Source organism: Lutjanus erythropterus, chromosome 4, assembly GCF_056507025.1.
Source record: "Lutjanus erythropterus isolate fLutEry1 chromosome 4, fLutEry1.hap2, whole genome shotgun sequence".
Classification (NCBI taxonomy): Eukaryota; Metazoa; Chordata; class Actinopteri; order Lutjaniformes; family Lutjanidae; genus Lutjanus; species Lutjanus erythropterus.
In genome coordinates, this window is record NC_139320.1 from 6,741,748 (window position 1) to 6,763,201 (window position 21,454).

Sequence of the window (21,454 nt, forward strand, 5' to 3'; positions counted from 1 at the left end):
TCTACGGTTCACCAATTATACATAATAAAAATGAGGATATAAGCGATTTAGGGGGAATGAGCAAAATGAACAAGCAAACAGGATCCAGATGCAGAAATACATTGCCATATCCTATTTTGTAATTATCAGAATTAGAGACTTAGGTCTTGTGCCCTTGATAAATGAGATCTGGCACTGCACTGTTGGTCTACTTGGGGGTCTGTGACATGAAAATTTTTGAGACTCAAATCTAAGACTTCAAAAAACAACTAAGGCACAGTTTTGCTCCGCTCGCCAGTGTGAGAGGGACAACCGGTATTGGTCGGTTGCGGTGCCGCCATTTTATGTCAAATGGACTCTGGGGAAGATTAGGAGATACTTTTGTCAGACAGGCCGTGGCTGAATAGAGAGAAATAAAGGGGAAATTTAGAGAGTTTGAGAAAGAAAGAGGCAGAGCAAATGAAACTGGACGATGAAGAGCCATGGGGAGACCGAGTGAAAGAAAAGGGGCTGAAGAGGGAGGGAGAGGTAAGCGATAGAGAGAAGGCCAAATGTGTCTGGGAAAGTTTTGGAGCTGAGGTGCATTGTGGGAGAGCAGACAGTGTGTCTGGGGGGTCTGAGGTGTGGATTAATGCCAGCGATTGGAGGAGGGCTGCCGCAGTTGTGCGTGAGCAGAATATCAGACGGAGGGAGAAGAGAGAGAAGAGAAGATGGAAAGGGTACAGACACTGAATTTTGGAAAGGGGTGATATTCTCCACCTCAAGACACTAAAGACAAGCCGCTCACGCTGCATGAAAGAAAGTGCCAGTAAACTTCAACAAAAATGTAAAACAGCACACTTATAGAGTCCTCATTTGCATGGAGTTTAGTTTATAAGGAGCTGTTTAAATTAAGAGTTGGACGAGGATTAATCCTGGAGTCTTAAAGTGGGAGGACAAGGAGGATCATTCTATAATGTCTCAACCCATTTAAAGTAACATGTAGTCAGCCTGCAGAGAGCTGCTACAGTCAAGAGCAAGGAATCATGGTTACAGTCCAAGAGACTCAAACTCAAGTCTGTGTTCATCGTGTGCATTTGAGGCAGAACCTATAATCCATGATCTATGAAATGGCACCATACAACTTTCATTTCTGTACGAGAAGCAATTTGAAGGGATTACAAGGACTGCAGCAAACACATCTCATGAACCCCGACTCAGGCTAAAGGCTTGACACAGTAAAATTTCATTACAGCGAGATTATTGTGGATCGACTTTGAGTTTAAGGCATTTATTTGTTTTTTAGTCCCTGGAGGAAACTTTACGCTAGTTACTTATCTGTGTGCTAGAGGTCGTACTGGAGTCAGCATGTGAAGGCTGTGAAGGATGGAAGAGAGATGATAAGAAAGAAGGCAGGTCACATAGGGCTTTGCTTTCTGTCCCTAATTCAGAGCCCAGAACATGTCAATCAGTTGTTTTCCTGTTTTTCTGCAGTTTTTTTGTTTGAGTGTTTTCACTCATACCTTGTTAGATCGGGACTTTCTGACTTGATCTGAACCAAAAGTACTGGGGTGAAACTTCCCTGGACCAAACAGCTGAGCATTGGCACAATGGAATTGAACCATGGTTCAATCGTTTCTAGCGTGAAAACATTTTTTGGGGATGATTCATGCTCTGACCAATTACAGTAAGTTCTGGCGGGCTTTTGTCAGAATCGGGAAAAGGACAAACAAACTGGGCCACGGTAACACATAGAGAGAGGGGGAGAACAAATGCTTAATAGACAGTTAAGGGCTTTTCACACCTTGAAGTCACAACCAAAGTCCAAACCACGGTTCATATTTTGTTACATTGCACACATCTGAATTGGTTAGCGAGTTTTTGTTTCGTTGTGTTCTTTTTCCTTTTTCCAGTTTTGACAAAAGCCCACCAGACTTTGCTATAATTGGTCTAAAAGTCTGAACCATCCACACTATATTGTAGAAACAAACTGAAACGTGGTTCAGTTTGATGCAGACACCTCTTTCGATCAGACAAAGGTTCATCTGTTTAGTTCAGACGATGGTCCAGGAGAGGTTTCACAGCTGCAATATTGGTGTAGATCAACCTATAAAGTCTGAAAGTCTGGTTCAAACAAGATGGTTGAGAAAGGAACATGTCAATCAGTTGTTGGCCTGGTTTGGCACACCTATAACTGTGCTGGGGTTTTTTGTCAGATAGGGTGCTCTACCAATGCATCTACCTCATTAGGTTCGGACTTTCAGTCTTTCCAATTTGATCTGAACCAAAATTACAGGTGTTAGACCTCCCCCAGACCATAGTCCGGACCAAACGGCCGATACTGGGTCTGGTGAAAAGAGGTGGTTTCAGTCTGTATCAAATTGACCCTTGGTTCAGCTTTTTTTTGGGGGGGGGAATGGATCAAACTTCCAGTCCAAATAAAGGAAGATCTGGCAGGCAACTGACAGAGCCGAGAAAAGGAAAAACAACGTAACAAAACTAAATGCGCTGTGGTAGCATATGGAAAGAAGACAAGACCAAATGGTCAATCTAGAGATGCACCAATTGACCGGCCAGCGACCAGAACGGGCCGGTTTTCAGAAACGTTGGAAGTGGCAATGGTGGCTTATAGTTGGAAATGCTTTTTGGGCTGGTTGGGAATTTTTTACTGCTATACCACAAGTGGCCACTGGAAAAACCATTGCCACTGCCAACGTTTCATAAATCAACAGACAGCAACAAACGATGCAAGAATTACTGATAACAAATAATCATTCATCCACCAAGCTATGTAGCTCTTCAGCAATATTTAGCAGAATGGATGTCAATAAACACAGCCGCAAGAGCACAGAGACACAGTGGAAAGTTTAAAACGAGGGGCAATTATTAAAATTTATCTGGATATTTCTATTAATTGAAATAGTGGTCAATTAAATTAGTGCTACTCTCTGCAGGTACAGGGCTGTTTGACTGAGGACAGGTGTGTTTTAGTTACGTGGTGTCTGAAACAAAGACATTACTCCTGAATTCTTTGTCGTCGTAATATGGCTGCCAGTAAGATTGTAAGAATGACTCACATTCATCATTGGATCATTGGTGTAGTTTGTCTGCTTTGGATGCAGATAAAAAGCTGGTGGACTGGGCAGCAGCGACGAGAGGTAGTAGGTTATTTCTCCAGTGAGACGACAGGACACAGCAGGTTCCCCAGCTGCTCGCATATAAATCCCTGTAGGCTCTCTATGTTTCTTTCACCTCCATGTTTGTGTGTCTTTTTGTGCATTTGTTCAATGACAGCATAGTTCTGACCATTCTCATCCTGGCAGATGATCACACACAGTCTAGTTAACGGCCCTGGCTCGGCTTCTTGACTTTTTCAGGTTTTCAGTTTCTCTTTCATTCATTTCAGCGCGTCTTCTTTCTTTTTCATTTTCATCCTCCATCTCCTCAGCCTCTCATGCACGATTATCAAAATTCACAACAAAATCCCACAATCTGAAACAATTAGTTTGGTGCAGTGATGCTGTGGTGATGCACAGTAATGTGGTGTGTACAGGTGTGTGTGTTTCTAAGGTGTTTTACAACAGGTTCAAACACAGCTCAGCCAATCATAATCAAGGCCTAGAAATATCCATTTTATTATCATAACTGGACTTTATTGATGACACATAGATGGTGGAGCCACCCTAACCCTATCTTACCTTCTCTTACCTAACCTAACCTTGTCTTATGTGTAAAGTCTGCTATCAACTTTAAAGGGACAGCTCACCCCAAAATCAAAAATACATATTTTTCTCCTGGTCTGTGCTGCTATTGATCTATCTAGATCTTTTGGTTTGAGTTGCAGAGTTTTGGAGATATCAGCTGTAAAGATGTCTGCCTTCTCTCGTTTAAACAAACATTTGAACAAATTCAAAACCAACCCTAAACCCTAACCCTTCCCAGAAATAATGACCTGGTTGTTCAACATAATCCACAGACGTTGTTGTGAGCAGTCTCATGTAGGAGCTACTTTCTCTCTAGTAGAAAAGAAAGTAGTTCTGGTAGATTGTAAAGTAGTTCCAGTAGATTCTGCTGCAGAAATAAAGTAGTTCCTACATGAAACTGCTCACAACAATGTCTGTGGATTATCTTGAGTAACAAGTCATGATTTCTGTGACGAAACATGCCGTGGAATTTTTCAAATGTATTTTCTTTTTGGCGCTTTGACCACCACAAGCTGAGTGCCATTTAGTCCCATTACATCAGAGAGAAAGCAGGCATCTCTATCAGCTGATATATCCAAAACTCTGCAACTCACACGATGCAGATGGATAAACAGCCCTACAGACCAGGGGAAATGTGTATTTTTGATTTGGGGTAAACTGTCCCTTTCAGACTTCACTGGAAACCCTCTTGGTTACATCCTGATTAAGTATTACCCACTAAAAATGTCAGTATGTCGTAGCTGTATGGAGTTAATGTATTTGGGAGCATTTAATGTATGTGCAGGGACCTTTTTCTCAATATTTTTCTTGATATTGTTCATACTTATTTATGGACCTGATATAATTGTGTGCTTTGTGTGCACACATTGTCAAATATTGTCCAGGTTTAACCCTTTAGAAAAGCTGATCCTCAGAACTCCAGCGGACATCCCTGTGAATTCCACACGACCTTGCAATTTTGTCCAACTTTTCTGCTAATTTGACCAAGTAGTCCACCATGCAAACATCACACATCTCAATGAACAGAGTCAATGTTTTATTGCAGTGGAAATTTCTTTTAGTGAGCATGACCGGCCGGGTCAAATTGATCAGAAGTGTACGGTTATTCAGCCAAATTGTTTGGGTTTTTTATTGAATTTCTCTTGCAGATCACCATCTAACTGGCATTTGTATGTGTATCACATGAATGTAAAGTAATTACACAGACAGCTTCAATATTTTTACCTCAAGGGGTGATTACACGTTTTTTCCGTCTCTATCCCGAGCACATTGTTTCTCGTTGTTTAAGCAGACTACACAAGGTAGTCTAAGGAACAACAAGTTTCACTGCTGCATCCCGTTGGTTCATTTTTGGGAGTTTGTCATAAGCTTTAGGAAGAAAACATTTTTCATTTAGAGAAAATTAAATGAATTTAATGTGCAACCACCCACCTAGTCTCAGGTGGCCAGGAAGCAGACGGCTTAATGCGAGGGAAAGAATTGCTGATGTTTAAGAATAGTTTCTCTCATTCCAAAATATACTCTGTAGCAGTACGGAGTCTGCCATGACACAATTTTGATTCAGTCCAATTCAGGAGTCTTTGATCGATCATATGTCCATTCAACACATTCAGTTACACTGATGGCATCTCACAAAAAAACAGCTAAATTAACATTTTTAGGACTGAACTCTTCCAGACATGTGTTACACAGACATGCCATGGGAATTTCAAAATAAAGGCGGATCTTAAAGGTGATAATGTGGATCGATATTTTCACTCTGCATCGATCATATTGGATTGGATATTGGTTGAAGATTGAATTGATATATGAATCCAGATCAGTGTATCCTGACACCCCTAGAATGCAGACTACTTGATAAGCAAATGGTTTAGACAGTGTTTGTACAGGAATGAAGTTTTTTGGTCCATACAGGCGGTTGATCATGATTTTTTTTTTTTCCCACTTGTCACAGGTACTGAAGAACACAAAGTTTGTCATTGTTACTTACTATAATTTTGTGCTTGCTGTTTTGAGCTGCAACAAGATTTTGCACTCAGAACAGAGCGTGGTTTTATTCTGATCCAAACAAGTTGCCCTCGATTTTTAATGAGCTGCTGTGATTTTTCACTCGCTTTGTACGATTTCATTGCAATATTTTTTTTAGAAAAGCTGCTGTGAAATCAGCCATTGTAGGCCGCCACAATGCCAGAAAAAGCCAGCGAAATCCTGAATGGAGTTATGATTCATGAAAGACATACACTGGGGCTAGTTTGCAGCAAGTCATGAGGATACGTGACGAAATTATGAATTATGAATAGCAGCAGTGGTGTGAATGGTTCAAATAAGTGGAAGTTAAGCATGAGGTTAATAAAGGTCATGTTCAATGAAAGACATGAATATGAAACAATCAGATTTGGCTGTGCTTTGGTGAAGCTTTGGTGCAGTTAGTCTTTAGTCTCTGCTCATAACTGCAACAGGATCCATAATTACCCAGATGAGTAGACGGACTTTATTTCTGGACGATCTATTCCTTACACTTGAATACCCAGAATTCCTGTAACGTGATGTCAGCGAGCAGCATGCCCCTGTTTACCAAACCAGCCGGTGCGCGATGCCACGTAGCAAAGAATACCAAAGAGATGAGGGAGGAAAACAGTTAATTTTAGTGCGGACGTTCATTCACCGCTGCTCGTGTTAGACTTTCAGGTTTGAATTCTGCGACATATCTCCACCTTTCACCTGAATTTAATTTGGGAAAACAGGTTAAACTTGCAGCACCTCAGGATGTTTTGTTTGAATTTTTGTAATCCTGAACAGAGTGCGGCTTTATTGTCACTGAAACGAATTGCCCTCGATTTATGAATTGAATTGACTTTTTTTTTTTGTTGTAGTTTTTCACTTGCTTCCACAATTTCATTGCAATTTTTTTCTGTGAAATCTGTCATTACAGGCCGCCACAATCAAGACAAGAAAGAAAGCCTTCGAAGTCCTGGGTGGACAGAATAGAGTTATGACCCATGAGAGGCATAAACCGGGGCTAGTTTGCAGAAAGTCACAAGGATATGTGACGAAATTATGAATAGCAGCAGTGTACGCTGCAAAAACTCCTAAAAACGTTGCGAAATGCTTCACAGTTTTTTTTTACAAACGCTGATGAGAAATCAGGCGTTATAAGCTGCGGCAATCCCCCCCAAAAAAAGCCTGCAAAATTCTGGACGGACTGAATGAGGTTATGGTTCGTGAGAGGCATAAACTGGGGCTAGTATGAAAAATGTCATGAGGATAAGACAGCAGCAATGCTGTGAATGGTCCTTCCAACTGGAAATTAAGTATGCAGTTAACAAAGGTCATGTTCAGTGAAAGCTTGAGACAGTTCAGGCAGTGTTAAACTAAAATTATATGAAAGTGAAACAGTCAAATTTGGCTGTTCTTTGGTAAAGCTTTGGTGAAGTTAACCTTTGCTCTCTGCCTGTAACTGCAGTGAGATCCATAAGTACCCAGATGAGTAGACGGACTTTATTTCTGGCTGACCACCTGAATTTAATTTGGGAAATTAGGCTAAACTTGTAGCACCTCTGGATGTTTTGTTTTAATTTTTATAATCCTGATCCTTTTTGTTACGTAGGAAACTCAGAACTCAGAACAGAGCGCAGTTTTATTCTCACCGAAACAAGTGGAATGTCACAACTTTTTTTTGCGACTTTTGCTTGCTTTCATTGCAAAAAATAACAAAAAACAAAACACTGCAACATGCATCACAATTTTTATTAAAAAAGCTGATGTGGAATCAGGTGCAAAATCCTGGATTGACTGAGGGGAGTTATGATTCATGTGAGACATAAACTGGGGTTAGTTTGCAAATGTTATGAGGATGCAATACCAATGAAAGCTTTGGACATTTGAGTGTAAATGAAAAGGTGTATGAATATGAAACAATCAGATTTGGCTGTGCTTTGGTGAAGCTTTGGTGCAGTTAGTCTTTAGTCTCTGCTCATAACTGCAACAAGATCCATAATTACCCAGATGAGTAGACGGACTTTATTTCTGGACGATCTATTCCTTACACTTGAATACCCAGAATTCCTGTAACGTGATGTCAGCGTGCAGCATGCCCCTGTTTACCAAACCAGCCGGTGTGTGACGCCTCATACCAAAGAATACCAAAGAGATGAGGGAGGAAAACAGTTAATTTTAGTGAGTCCCCGCTCTCTGCTGCTCGTAGACTTTCAGGTTTGAATTCTGCGAGATATCTCCACCTTCCACCTGAATTTAATTTGGGAAAATGGGGTAAACTTGCAGCACCTCAGTGGAGTGTGTGTACCAGTGCTCCTGCAGCTTAAATTGAAGCTGTCTCTCCGTCTCTGTGTGCTGTATTGATTCACTTGGCACCCACTTATGTCCTATAATGGAACAGAGCTCATGTGCTGTCACTAGCATTTGGAGAAACCGCACGACCCTACCTATTAATTCCGAGACTTAAAAAACACGACAAACAAGTCTTCTGGCGTTGCCGAATGTCGGCCGCTCTCACGGTCCTGTTACCGGAGCTGGATGTTATCAAAAGATATCAGTGACAGAGGACGTTTTTCGCAGTATTATGATACAGTCAAATCTGGAGCTGCTCCCGAGCTGTGAAAGGCAGGCATATGGAGAAATGGTCTGTATCTGTGCCTCGGTAAACCAGAGCCAAGTCCCGAAATGACTCCTTCTTTTCTATTCGCAGCTGAGGCTAACTAAAGATTGGTATTTGTTTTTGGTGCATGGAAGCTTTCCAAGAAATGTGTGTGTGTGCGTGTGTGTGTATTCCTGTACATGCACTTTTTGTTAGTGCATCCACGAGTGTGTGTACGTGCAAAGCCAGTCAGTCTGCGCTCTGGGAGACGAGGATACAAGTGTGTGTGTCCAAGTGTTTATGTGTCGGAGTAGTGGGGCGTTTTGGGAAAGAGAAGGACTGAGTGAGTAGTACCTCGAACGGACTGGACTGTCCTGTTTTGTTTTGTTGTTGTTTTTTTTTTTTGTTTGGGAGGGGGGGTGTGGAATGGTGAGGAAGAGGAAGAAGAAGAAGGAGTGTGCAGGGAGGAGGAGGAGGGAAAGAAGGGAGAGGAGAAGGAAGGGAAGGGGAGAGGTTCAGGGGTGACAGGAGGATGGCTTCATGGCTGCATTTTCCCTGCGCTGAATTTCCACACTCCCCTTTTCTCTCCTCGTTCCTGTTTTGCCTTATTCAGCTGAGCGAGTCAAACAAGACAAGGAGAGTTTCAAGACTGAGAAAGAGAGAAAAATCAAGCCAATTTTCTCCGTTTTTCTTTTTTTTTTTTTTCTTTTAAGGCTGGGATTTTGGCTGTCTTACAAACAGATGTTGCTTGTCATTTGCTTCTCGTGCTGTAGTGCAGGGAAGCAGCTTGTAGCTTGCAGAGGTTTTACAGGCTGAAAGATTCCCTCTCGCTTATTTATACTTATTATTACTAGCGCGCGGTAAACCGAAATTGTAAAAACACAAAAAAAAAACGCCTGTTTTTCTGTTATCGTTTACTTTTTCTCCCCTCCTTCTCCTCCCCCCCCCCCCCCCTCCACCAGTTTCTCTCCCTCTTCCCTTTTGCTTTTTTCTTTTGTCTCACTCTTTCCCACCCTCTCCCCGAGCTCCCTTTCGGGGTGGTTTTGTTACTGTAGTTGCATGTTTGAGCTGGGTTTTTTTTTTTGTTTTGTTTTGTTTTTTTTGATGGGCCACAGTGGACATGACTGCCTATACCTTCTGCCAAGCACCGTAGGCCCTGCAGAGTAGAGAAAAGAAACATTTGGAAACTAAACATGCAGGCAAAATCGGTAAGTCATCATGCTACCAGTGTGCTCCGAGCTTTTTCCACTTCTTGTCTTTGCTTCGTGGCTTTTAATATTCGGCAGTGTGGTTGATGTTTTAGTGGAGTTTTCTGTGTTTGCTGTACATTAGCTGTGGTGAAAAAGGGCCTAAAAGTGAACGCTACCTGTTGGCTAGCCGGGGCTATCTGTTAACGCTGCGTGATATTATGAAGTGCTAACGACATGCCACTTCCTCACCTCTCACTTCTTCACCTCTGTTGAACCCCCACCCACCCCACCCTTCTCCGCACACACACAGATGCACACACACCACCTCTGTTGCTGGGTAGATTTGGGGCGAACAGGGCGGGTAGCGCCGCTGGGTTTGGCCGCTGGCGCTGTTCAGTGCCGAACAATGCAGGTGGTGGTGGCCTTTAGCCGCTCTTAGTTTTGTCATGAGTCGTCTTCACACACACACACACACACACACACAAACACACACACACACGCTGGTGCAGCGGTGGCGGTGTTAGCCGGCAGGGTGCCGCGGACCCCGCTGACCTCTTTGTTCGGCCAATCTCAAGGTGTCTTTCAGCTCGCTGGCAAAGACCCACTGACATACTTTAAGCAACTTGGCAACAGCTTCAAAGTCAGACGTCTCATTTAAATTCAGGCAGAGGGAAGAGAAGGAGAAAGAAAAGAGAAGTTCAGATGGAGTCTGAAAAGTTGAAATTGGACCACTTACTCTTCTTTTTCATCTCAGAGTTTTACAAGTTTTATTTTGTTGCTTGTGCTACACAGCGACAACTCTATTCACATCGACTGGAATGTGCTGGAACACTGTCCAGGTCTGAACTTTTCAAATGTCAGCGTGGACCGTGGTTTGAACCTTGTAAAGCGAGCCATTAGTTTAATATAACATTTGTAAAATGAACTTGTGATTCTTTTTAAAGATTTCAAGATAACAGCCCTGTGAAGTCATCCCGTTATTTTGGCCATTATTCTCAGTAATGTATTTATACAGTTCTGATAATTCAGGAGCAGAGTTCTGGTAAGAAATCCTATTATAAAATAACAGATCTATGCTGTGATTCTTCTCCCTGTCAATTTATTTCACTAAAACACAAACCTTTCGACACTGTAGAAAATCATACATGTAGAATCAACAAATCTTTTCTCGTAACTTAATCTAAAATATACAAGTTTTATTTATTCAAGTCAATTCAGCTTAAAAATTCTAGTTATTTTCCGAACACTTCAGAAATTAAACACGAGCTCTTCTGACTCAAAGTCTTTTTGACTTGAAGTGATGAGTTGAATGGATTTACTGTACAGAGTTCAATCAGTTCATTAAATTAAGTATCTAAACAAACAGCACATGAGCACACGTCCCAGCATGCATTGTTTGAGAGTTAAAACTCTCCTGCAGCTGTAAGTTCTCTGTATGAAATAATGAACTGACTCTTCAAAATGAGAAAATTTAAAGAAATCAGATTTCTTTGTGATACTCAGTGTGACCGAAGAGTTGTTTGTTCAACTTAGTATGTGTTCTCAAGCACAACTGAGTTAATATCAAGTTTATTTGACAAGAAAAGTTTGTTTGAAATCATTACAAAATTACCTCAACTTTTCAAATTCACACATGAATTTAGTAGAATCAACAAATATTTTCTTATTAACTTAATATAAATATGCAAGTTTTATTTATTCAAGTTAGTTAAACTTTTCAAAATACTTATAAACGTATTAACTTTTAAACGTGAGCTCTCCTGACTTAGTCTTTTTGACTTGAAGTGATGAGTTGAATGAATGCATTGTGCAAAGTTCAGTCAACTCATTAAAATAAGTTTCTAAAGAAACCAAACCAGCATATTCAGCAGACTTCCCAGCATTCATTGTTTTAGTGTTAAAACTCTCCTGAGGTCCAAGAGGAGCAGCTGCAGCTGTAGGCTCTTTGTGAAATCAAATTTGTTTGTAATGTTCGTCAGTGTGACTGAAGAGTCATTGGTTCAACTTCAAATCTGAAGCTTGTTGAACTGAACTAATATCAAGGTTATTTGTTCAGGAAAGTTTATTTCTTTTGAATTATTACAAAATTATCTCAACTTCTCTTTTTCAAATTCATACATGACTCAATAAAATCATAGATGAGTTCTCCCAAAGTTTTTTGACTTGAAATGATGAGTTGAATTAATGCATTGTAAAGAGTTAACTGAACACATTAAATTAAGTTTCTAAAGAAACATAATCACTTCTCAACTTCCCAGCATGCATTGTTTGAGAGTTAAAAAAACCTATGAGCTCCAAGAGGAGCAGCTGCTGTAAGTTCTTTGTGTGAAACTGACTCTTTGTTTGTAACGTTGTCAGTGTGACGGTTGATTCAACTTAATAACTTAAGCTAATTGAACGTTTCCTGAAGTACAACTTCAGTAATATGAAGTATATTTGACTAGAAACGTTTATTTGTTTTGAATCATTACAAAATGACCTCAACATGTCCTTTCTCATTCAGTCAATTTAACATTTAAAGCAGCCCAGACACTAACTTTTTTAAAGTTAGAACAAATATTTTATTTTTGCAGTGAACGTAAAGATAAACTGACCACAACAGCATCACAAATCAAACAAGTCATGTCAGCTCACTTCCTTATTTGAAGACAATCCACATTATGCTCTCACAGTATTTACTGTAGAGATATCCACAGGTACTAATGAAGAAATACACTCCTACACAGCGTTTCACGAGAGCAACTTAGCAATTTAGCTCGAACATTTTACATTACTTACGTCTCATTTGAGCTCAGCCACATGCCTCTTAAAATGCCACTTGAATTTTTCCGCCTATCACTCACCGTGACGACTCTCTCGTAGTGAGGAAACAGAGTGATATACAAGTGTTGGCACAGTGATGACACTGTAAGCAAATAGTAAAGTAAAATATGCAGTTCAGTGTGTACTCAGTTAGAAATGATGCAGTGCATTGTGGGATCAGGAGCTGAGCTGGTGAAGTGAAGAGTCTTGTGGAAACTGCGTGATGCTTGAGTGAAGATTGTAGTGTCGAGCACCCTGAAATTTTGTGAATAACATTTTGTAATGGCAGGAAATTATGTTTTAAATTCTGTTATTTATTTTTTTTTATACAAAGGTCGTAGTTATGAGGCTTAAATTTCAATGATTGATCGTTTGTAACTGCATTATTCTGGGCCTATGTTGTCTTTTCATTCCTTTGAAATAGATTAAGTTTTCAGATCCTTGGCAGAAAAGAAGACTTCATCATTTTTGTTGAATATTAGGCTAATTATTTGCATCTAATTTTCAGCAATAAGTGGTGTTAACATTTGTGTATTAAAGGTTAAACTGATAGAAGCTAACTAAAGGATTCTTGACAGACTTTAAGAATAAAAGGCTGGACTGATTAAAGATGCTCATTTCTTCCGTTTTCTTCCACCCTGATGGACGTACGAAGCCATCTGCTCACGGCACCCGAACCCGTAGATCCGAACTTGTGTTATCTGACACCACAAGCTTGTATCTACAGGTCTGCGTGTGTGCAGCTCCAACAACCCAAGCAGCATCAGCAGAACGCGCCGCTCACCAGCTCTCACCAACTTTATTAACCATTTCCCCCCATGTCACAGATACCAGCAGCGCTGCCTCATTCTGATCGAAAAAACAGTCACAGCCAAGAAAGTTTCCTCTGTCCTGTGGGTAGAACTGCATCTGAGGATGGTTTGAAAGTCTCCATGTTTAAAACCTCTAGAGCAGGGGTGCCCAAACATCTATTCTCTTAGAGGACCAAAACTGAAACTTCAGGGTGGTACATAATATATTGTGAAGCAGAGCTGCAACAGTGAATCAGTTTTTTGGTTATTGATCAACAATTAAACTTTTTGCCTTGTATTTTGATCATCAATTGTTTTGAGTCATTTTTTACTAAAACTGTCCAAATTCTCTGACTTCAGCTTCTTAAACGTGAATATTTTCTGGTTTCTTTACTCCTCTCTGACAGTAAACTGAATATCTTTGGGTTGTGGACAAAACAAGACATTTGAAGACGTCATCTTGGGCTATGGACCAAACAGCTGATCAATTATTTGAGAAAATAATCAACAGATTAATCAGTGCAGAATGGTACCAGGATCCTAGGTTCCCTTCGCTGACTGACTGATTACTCTGCCTGCCATGCTCAAATTATGAAAAATAATTATGAAAATTCTGAAAAATAATGTGATAATGACTTTTTTTTTTCACTAGAAACATCTGGATGACCAAATCAAATCTTATGGCGGGCCAGTTGTGACCTACAGACCCCATGTTAGAATGCCGTCATTTGAACTTACTGTTATTTTTGTCAGTGATCTAATCTGGAGATTGTTTTCTCAGTTGACTGAATAATTGTTTAGTCCATCAAATGGCATAAAAAAAAAAGAAAACAGTAAAGAATGCCAATGACCAGTGTGACTGTCTCTGTATGAGGATTATTTTGTTTGACCAGATGCTCAAAGTCTAAAGATATTCAAATTACTACAAAGAAAAGCTGCCACGTTCAAAGTTGAGAAGCTGGAACTCCAGCAGTTTTGGCATCTTTGCTTGAAAATTAACTTTAAATGATTTATTATAGCCAATATGATTTCTGCTAGGGTTGCAGCAGTCCCACAGGGGGCCACCCCCCCAGATTGGGAACCACTGTCATTACACAACTATTTATTTTTTCTTTTGCTTTTTTTGCTTTTTGCCAGAAACATCTGGCAGGCCAAATCAAACCTTATGGCAGGCTGGCAGGCCCTGTTTTTAAGTTTCACTTTTGTAATCGTTGAATCTGGAGATCATTTTCTCATTTGATTGATTAATCCATCAAATGTCAGAAAATTTCGAAGAATGCCCATCACAGTTTCCTAATGTGACTGTGTCTTAAAATAGCTGATTTTCTTTGACCAGCTGCCCAAAATCCAAAGATATTCAAATTAACAACAAAGAAAAGCTGCCATATTCAAATTTGTGAAGCTGCAACTTCAACATTTTCACTATTTTTTTTTCCTTGAAAATTGACTTAAAACAGTTAATCAATTATTGCCAATACATTTTCTGCTAGGGCTGCAACAGTATGAGATTTTGGGGTCTCAGAAAATATCCCGGTTTCATGATATACAGTATTACACAATTTTCTTCCCTCCAGAAACATCTGGCAGCCAAATCCTCAGTTTGGGCAGCCCTGATAGCTTATTTGGTTTGACCTGCTGCACAAAATCCAGAGATATTAAAATTAATAACAAATTCAATATTCATATTTGAGAGGCTGGAACTTGTTTTCAGTTAACTTTTCTTTCTTTCTGTTTTTCGCTAGAGTCCGGTGGGCCAAATTGAACCTTATAACAGGCCAGCTTTGGTCCACAGGCCCCGCTTTGGATAGCCCTGCTCTAGAGTCCTCAACAACATGTTTTGCCAACCTTTTTGAGACTCGTTTCTGTCAACAAACCTAAATAAAAAATTCTCAGATACCACCTCAGAGATCTTCTAACGAACCGCAGAGTTGAGTGAAGTTGTGTTGGGGTCTTCCAGGGGTCTTTGACACTTTCCACACATTTCAGTTCTGCTTCTCCAGCTGGACTTCGAGGGGTTAAGAGAAGGCCAACCAAGAGTCAATTAAAAGGGAAAATATAATTAGAGCTACGAATTCTCTGTGTATATTTCAAATGTTAGTTTGTAGAAAAGCCACCAGGAGACTGCTATTTCAGTCAGCAGTCAATTAGCTGCATCCTGCTCTTTCTAGTGTTAATGAAGCAGACGTCGGCCCAATTAGAAAATGCATACTGAGGACAGTTGTACTGCTTGTTTCCTCACAAACGGCCATTACCTCCCACATGTTAGCAGTTTAAAATGAACAACTGCAACCTTTTTCTTTAAGGGAGAAAACCTGATCGGCAGTTGTCGGGAGGTTGGGGTTCGTTTGTGTGTTGTGTGACGTAAAGAGTTTGGAGAAGCTTTAGAGTCAGACGTGTTTATCTGCTTTGTGTATAGAGACTGTATCTAAGAGACACAGTTGCGCTGCGAGAGCAGCTCTTAAAATGTTACAATCGCTTTGACATGGGAGAAAAATATCACATGAACAAAGTAACAAGTTAACATGTCAAACTTTTTTTTTCTGTTTTTATTCCCAACACCCCCCTCTGAGCCATGAAGCCCTGGTGTCCAGGTCTGCTTGCTCCCAGGTTGAGGTAGTAGGTTGTATAGTTGAGAATTACACCCCGGGAGATAACTGTACAACCTCCTAGCTTTCCCTGAGGTACGCATGGCGCTCTGCACAGCTGGATCAATACAATCCAATGTTACTGTACCAGCCACACCAACACACAGAGAGAGAAAAAAGAAAAGAATCAAGCAGCCTGCTAAAGAGAGATACTGTACTGTACGCTCCACATGGTCAATAACAATCCAGGCTGTTTGCTGATGGAGCAGGAGGGGAGAAAAAGCTCTGGTTTCCACTTTTGGCTCTGTGACGCCAGTGTGTGTGTGTGTGTGTGTGTGTGTGTGTGTGTGATGTCAGTTGATCTCTGGAGTATTTGAAGACTGATACTAAAGCTGATATTTATGGCTTAATATATGAATATTATAAGTGTTAGATGTGACATTTTTACACCACAACATATTTTTAAAAGAGATACCTTCTGTGTTTCCCTCAGATTTTTATTGACTTTGACTTTTCTACTTGTCTGAGTTTAAAAAAAAAAAAACTGCCTGTTTTAATTTTTATATTACTATTTAAACCAGGGATGATCAGATTTTTTAGAGTGGATGGCCAAAACTGAAACACTGACTGTTTCTACTGTACTGCTTTGTTAAGATGTAAAATGGTACATCATAAAAGGTAATTAAGTTCCCTTACTATACTGACTTGTCACTCTGGCTGCTGTGCTCACATTATGACAAATATAGTAATGAGTAATTAGGGAACCTACATATTTAAAGACACTTTTTACCTCATAAACACACACTCATGACATTATTAAGAGTAGAGTCCAGACCTGCTCTGCATGAAAAGTGCTCTGAGATCAAATGAAACTGGCTTAACTTATTTTGTTTGACCAATTCCTAAATACAGCCAAAGATATTCAAATTACTCGCAAAGTAAAGCTGCAATATTCACATTTGAGAAGGTGGAACTGTGACATTTTTGGTACTTTATTTTGAAAACTAACTTAAAACTATCAGACACTTTCTGCCAGGGTTACAACGGTGTGAGATTTTAATGGCACAATAACAGTCTAAGAAAATACTACGGTTCCATGGTATATTACACAGATATTACACTATATATTACACACCCATTATCAGTTTTGTTTAATTTTTGCTAGAAACATCTGGCAGACCAAACAAAATCTTACTGTGTGCCAACTTTGGCCCACTGGCACCACTTTGGGCGGCCCTGACCTAAACTAAGTATGTCTTTTGTTATCTAATCTGTCGATCAGTTTCTAAATTAATTGATTAATCATTTTGGTGCATCAAATGTCAGAAAATAGTGACTAATGCCCGTCACAGTTTCTCAGACTGTCTCCCCACTGTCGCTCTAGTGCCTGCTCTTGGTGGGAACTGTTGGTGGGCCAAGTTGAATCTTTCAGCAGGCCAACTTTTGCCCACAGGCCCCAGTTTGGTCAGCGCTTATTTAAATGAACTATTACTTTCATAAGCAATCAAAAAATATTGCATGATCGTGCTGTTACACAAGTAGCCTATTATTATTATTATTATTATCATCATAAGTTAAAATGAGCCTTGAGAGCATGAAAACAGATTTTTTGGTTAAACAGATGAAACTTGATATAATGATTTTTCTCTTTAATAACACTGATATGGTAGAAAACAAATGTGCACAGTTAATTTTCATATTGTTTACAGCCGCAGCTCTATTTCTGACATGAATAATCAATAAATCTACCAACTGTTTCAACTCTAATTATTGGTATCATCATATTATTATGATGTAGTGACTATATATTCAAAGTGGACAGCTCTGATTGGCTAATGTGATTCTGACTCTACATATGTCAGTATTTTCTCGTGTATTTTGACCTGTAATGTGTGTGTTTTTGTGTGTGAGCAGCAGTTTCTTCAGCTGCGGCTGATTATGGAGTCAGGTGTGTTTGTCTGTGTGTAGCAGGCAGGTACAGATCATAAGCGCAGCATTGTTGCAGAGCTGATAGGACTGACATGTGGGAGCTTTTAAGCACGCTCAGTGTTTGAAACATCACTTCATTTCCACTCCGAGGTGACATTTTATTATTCGCTCGGTGGTATAACCTCATTAACGCTGATGGTTGTATGGAGAGAGTCCGGCTGCTTCAGTCTCCTTGTTTGTCTGATGACAGATAGCGGTTGTAACAGATATGAGACACAAAAGGGGAAGAAAAAAAAAAACGAGTTTGAGACTTGAACACGAGCCTCAGACGGCAGCATCCCGGTCCGGTTTACAGGCGGTAAAATCAGTTGTCACCGTGAACAATTATTGTCATAATATTTCCAATCAGCAGACGCAGACTGCGTGGAAACCACTGCTGTCAAAATATGTGACATGTGAAATATTGTGACACTCGGGGAAGAAAATGAAATCTACTGAAAATTAACAATTACAGCAACACAGAAAACTCTTCACATCCTACAGCACAACATCGGGTTTTCCTTATGAACACAATTTATTTGGTTCACTGCTTAAATCCTTCACTCATTTATTTTCCTCTTTGTTTAAGTTCAAAGTGAATCAAACTTTTGGATTAAATAAAAACTGTTTTTCAGTTTCAGCAACCAGGGCCTGACTGATACTGGATATCTGGGGTCGATGCTGATTATATTATAAGGGAGTAATAAAATTCTGATATCAATATATCAGCCCATAGTAAAATGATCCCCAACACTTGTGGCAACGATATGTAGTGGAGGCAGGATATTTTACAATTCAACAATAAACTTTATCATCCAAAATAAAATCAGGTCACTGAAACAGTGAACTTTGACTGGTATTTTTCAGTAATTATAAATAACTATAAAGGCATTGTTTTTAAAAATACATGCAAATAGAAATATTTATTGTCATTGTTTGGGGGAAACCTGTTACTTTAAAGCCAATGAAAAATGTGTTTTTAAAATAATTGAACCCTATACCATTAAAGTTTAAAGCTCTCTTTATACTTTTCATTGGTTAAATATTTGTAAAAGCCAGACAGACAAAAAGGGTGACAGATATACTGCAAAAAAAAAAAATCATGCAGGAATTTAGTGGACTCAACAAAGCTTCTCTTATTATGTTAACATAAATATACAAGTTTTATTTATTCAAGTCAATTGAACTTGAAACACTTGACATGAGTTCTTCTAGCTTGAAGTCTTTTGACTTTAAATAATTCAATCAGTTTAATCAACTCATTAAATTAAAGAAACATCATCAGCATATTAGCAGACTTCCCAGCATGCACTGAGTGAGAGTTAAAACTCACTTTTTCTTAAGTCCAAAGGAAACAAAAATGATGAAGGGATTATTGAACACTCTTTCCAAAGCGCAAAGTTTATTTGACTGGAAAAGTTCATTTGGATTTACCTCAACTTGTCTTTTCAAATTCAGTCAAACTTTTCATACATTAAGACCAGATTATTTTATGGTGGCCTGGTAGCTCTGTTGGTAGATAACACGCCCCCATGTGCTGACGCTCTGAGTCCTCTGCAGCAGCCGTGGGTTCAACTCCCGCCTGTGGCCTTTTACTGTGTGTCATCCCCCCCCACGCTCTCTCTCCTACTTTCCTGTCAACACTTCAACTGTCCTCACAAAATAAGGCATTAAGAGCCATTTTCATAATGTAGCCAAAAGAAAAAGAAACTTCTTTTTTTTTTAAGGATCAAATTAGCCTAAAATGTTGCCTATTAAACTAAATAAAATACTCAGCATTAAAAAAACAATCTGCATGATATTCTGTCAAAAAAGAGAGAAGTTTTCAATACAATAATAATGTAAATATAGACTGAAATAGCAGTGACAGGCCAATATCGGTCTGTGATATCGGTGATCAATATATCTGTCTGGCTCTGAGCAACTTTCCTCTATATCTGTCCTCTTTTGTAGCAGCTGACATTTTGCTACCAAAGACAGGCCCTTCCTCCTCTTCTTCTTCTCCCTTCATTAGAAGAAACATAGTAATAAAAAAAAAGTCCTGACTGTGCTGTGAGTGTCATGGCTGCAGGCTGGTAGTGAAGCTGCTCTGCCTCTGTTCCATTTACAGCCTCCAACAGTCCCACTGCAGCAGCAGCAGCATGTGTGTGTCAGCCTTCACATGCTTTATATATACTGGGAGTGTACTGAGGCCTGGCAGTCGCCTACCAGGACAGGACCTGTGTGTGTGTGTGTGTGTGTGTGTGGCTGAGGTAATAGGTAGAGGAGCAAAAGACTGCCCCCTGTTGGTTACCTCTGCGAAGTGTTGGGAGGCTCAGATTTGGTGACTTGGCAAATGATGGAAAATATGAGATTTTACAGCATATAAGGCTCTTCTAAAGTGAGATAAATACCCTGGTGCGGTTTGTCGATGGCTGCGTGTGTGTGTGTGTGCACATGTGCGAGAGTGTGTGAGTGTGGCACGATGCATTAATCCAAACCAGAGCAGAAAGTGAGAGCATCCAGCTTTGTGGGGTTTCATGCGGTCTGTCTTCTCCTTCGTTTTCCCTCCTTCCTCTCTCCTTCTTTCTCCTGATTTTTCTCTCTCTGGGATTTACAAATATCGTTCCTTTTACCCTCTGTGTGTGTGTGTGTGTGTGTGTGTGTGTGTGTGTGTGTGTGTGTGTGTGTGTGGTATCAACAGACTTTTACTTTCCATTTTGTAGATTGTACCACATAGTTTCTGTTCTTTGCCTCCCATTTCATTATCTTAAAATCACTGTCTTAAAAGAAATGTCTACATTAACTACTACATATATACATTAAATTAAATATAATACTTTGATTACACTTTTAAATCTTGTCTCGATTGGTATTCCTTATTTCAAGATCAGCAATTTGAGTTTCATCTCTAAATTTGTATTAGTATTTGAATTCTAAATTTAATAGCGTCCGGCAAAAAAGAAAAGACAAAAGAATAGAACGATGAATCAAGTAGTTGATTGAAAGAAAATTAGATGACAATTATTTTAATAATCGATTAATCATTTCAGTCATTTTTCAAGCAAAAATTTCAAACATTTGCAGGTTCCAGCTCCATCTGCTGATTTTCCTTGTCATTTAAAACAGTAAATCAAGAGTATTTGGGTTTTAAACTGTCAGTTGGACAAGAGAAGCAATTTGAAGACATCTGGAAAAATGTGATGAGCAGAGAGTTTTCACTTTTTTTTCACATTTTATAGATTAAACCAGCTATTCCCAAACTTAAGAATGCCTTAGCCCAGCGTGAAATCTGAAAATCTTCTGTGGTCCACCCAAACTTTTAATCACAACTCTGATCAACACACGAGACTAATGGTACCAGTGAGGACATGAAATAAATGTTGGTGTTATTGTAACAGGTCACCAAATACACTTTAACACCTGTTAAACTGGGTCAATAACACGTCATTTAAATCCCATGGCTTTGATTTATTAGATCATTTTTAAAACTCATAAATCATAAATATGGTTAATGTCAAACTTAAAAATTGAAACTTGACAATGTTATATTTATTAATTTTTCATGATCCTCAAGGTCCACCTGCGGGGCCTTCACGGCCCACCAGTGGACCACAGCCCATACTTTGAGAATCACATCGATTACCTGTGAAAATAATCTGCAGATTAATCGATAATGGAAATAATCGTTAGTCATAGCCCTATTAAACTTTTAATTACAACCCAACCAATACATGGGTCAGGTGATATTATCAGCCTGATATTAGTCTATCACAGCTATACTGATCAATATCAGTATTGATGTATGTTGTCTGATATGCACCCATATGAAAGGCTTTTTTAACACAACATCATGCAGAATCAATTCAATATAATTATAATT

At 39.5% G+C, this 21,454-nt stretch overlaps 1 long non-coding RNA gene across 2 annotated transcripts in view; it reads left to right on the forward strand.

The window, feature by feature from the left end:
- LOC146327416 (uncharacterized) overlaps positions 1-21,454 on the forward strand; it is a 59,612-nt gene that overhangs the window by 26,076 nt on the left and 12,082 nt on the right. The window contains exon 1 of one of the 2 annotated variants that reach the window (XR_014769964.1): positions 8,694-9,464. The exons of the other annotated variant lie outside the window; for it this stretch is intronic. This is a non-coding gene — a long non-coding RNA (uncharacterized LOC146327416). Of the gene's footprint in view, positions 1-8,693; positions 9,465-21,454 lie in introns of those variants that run through there. 2 annotated transcript variants of the gene reach the window in all.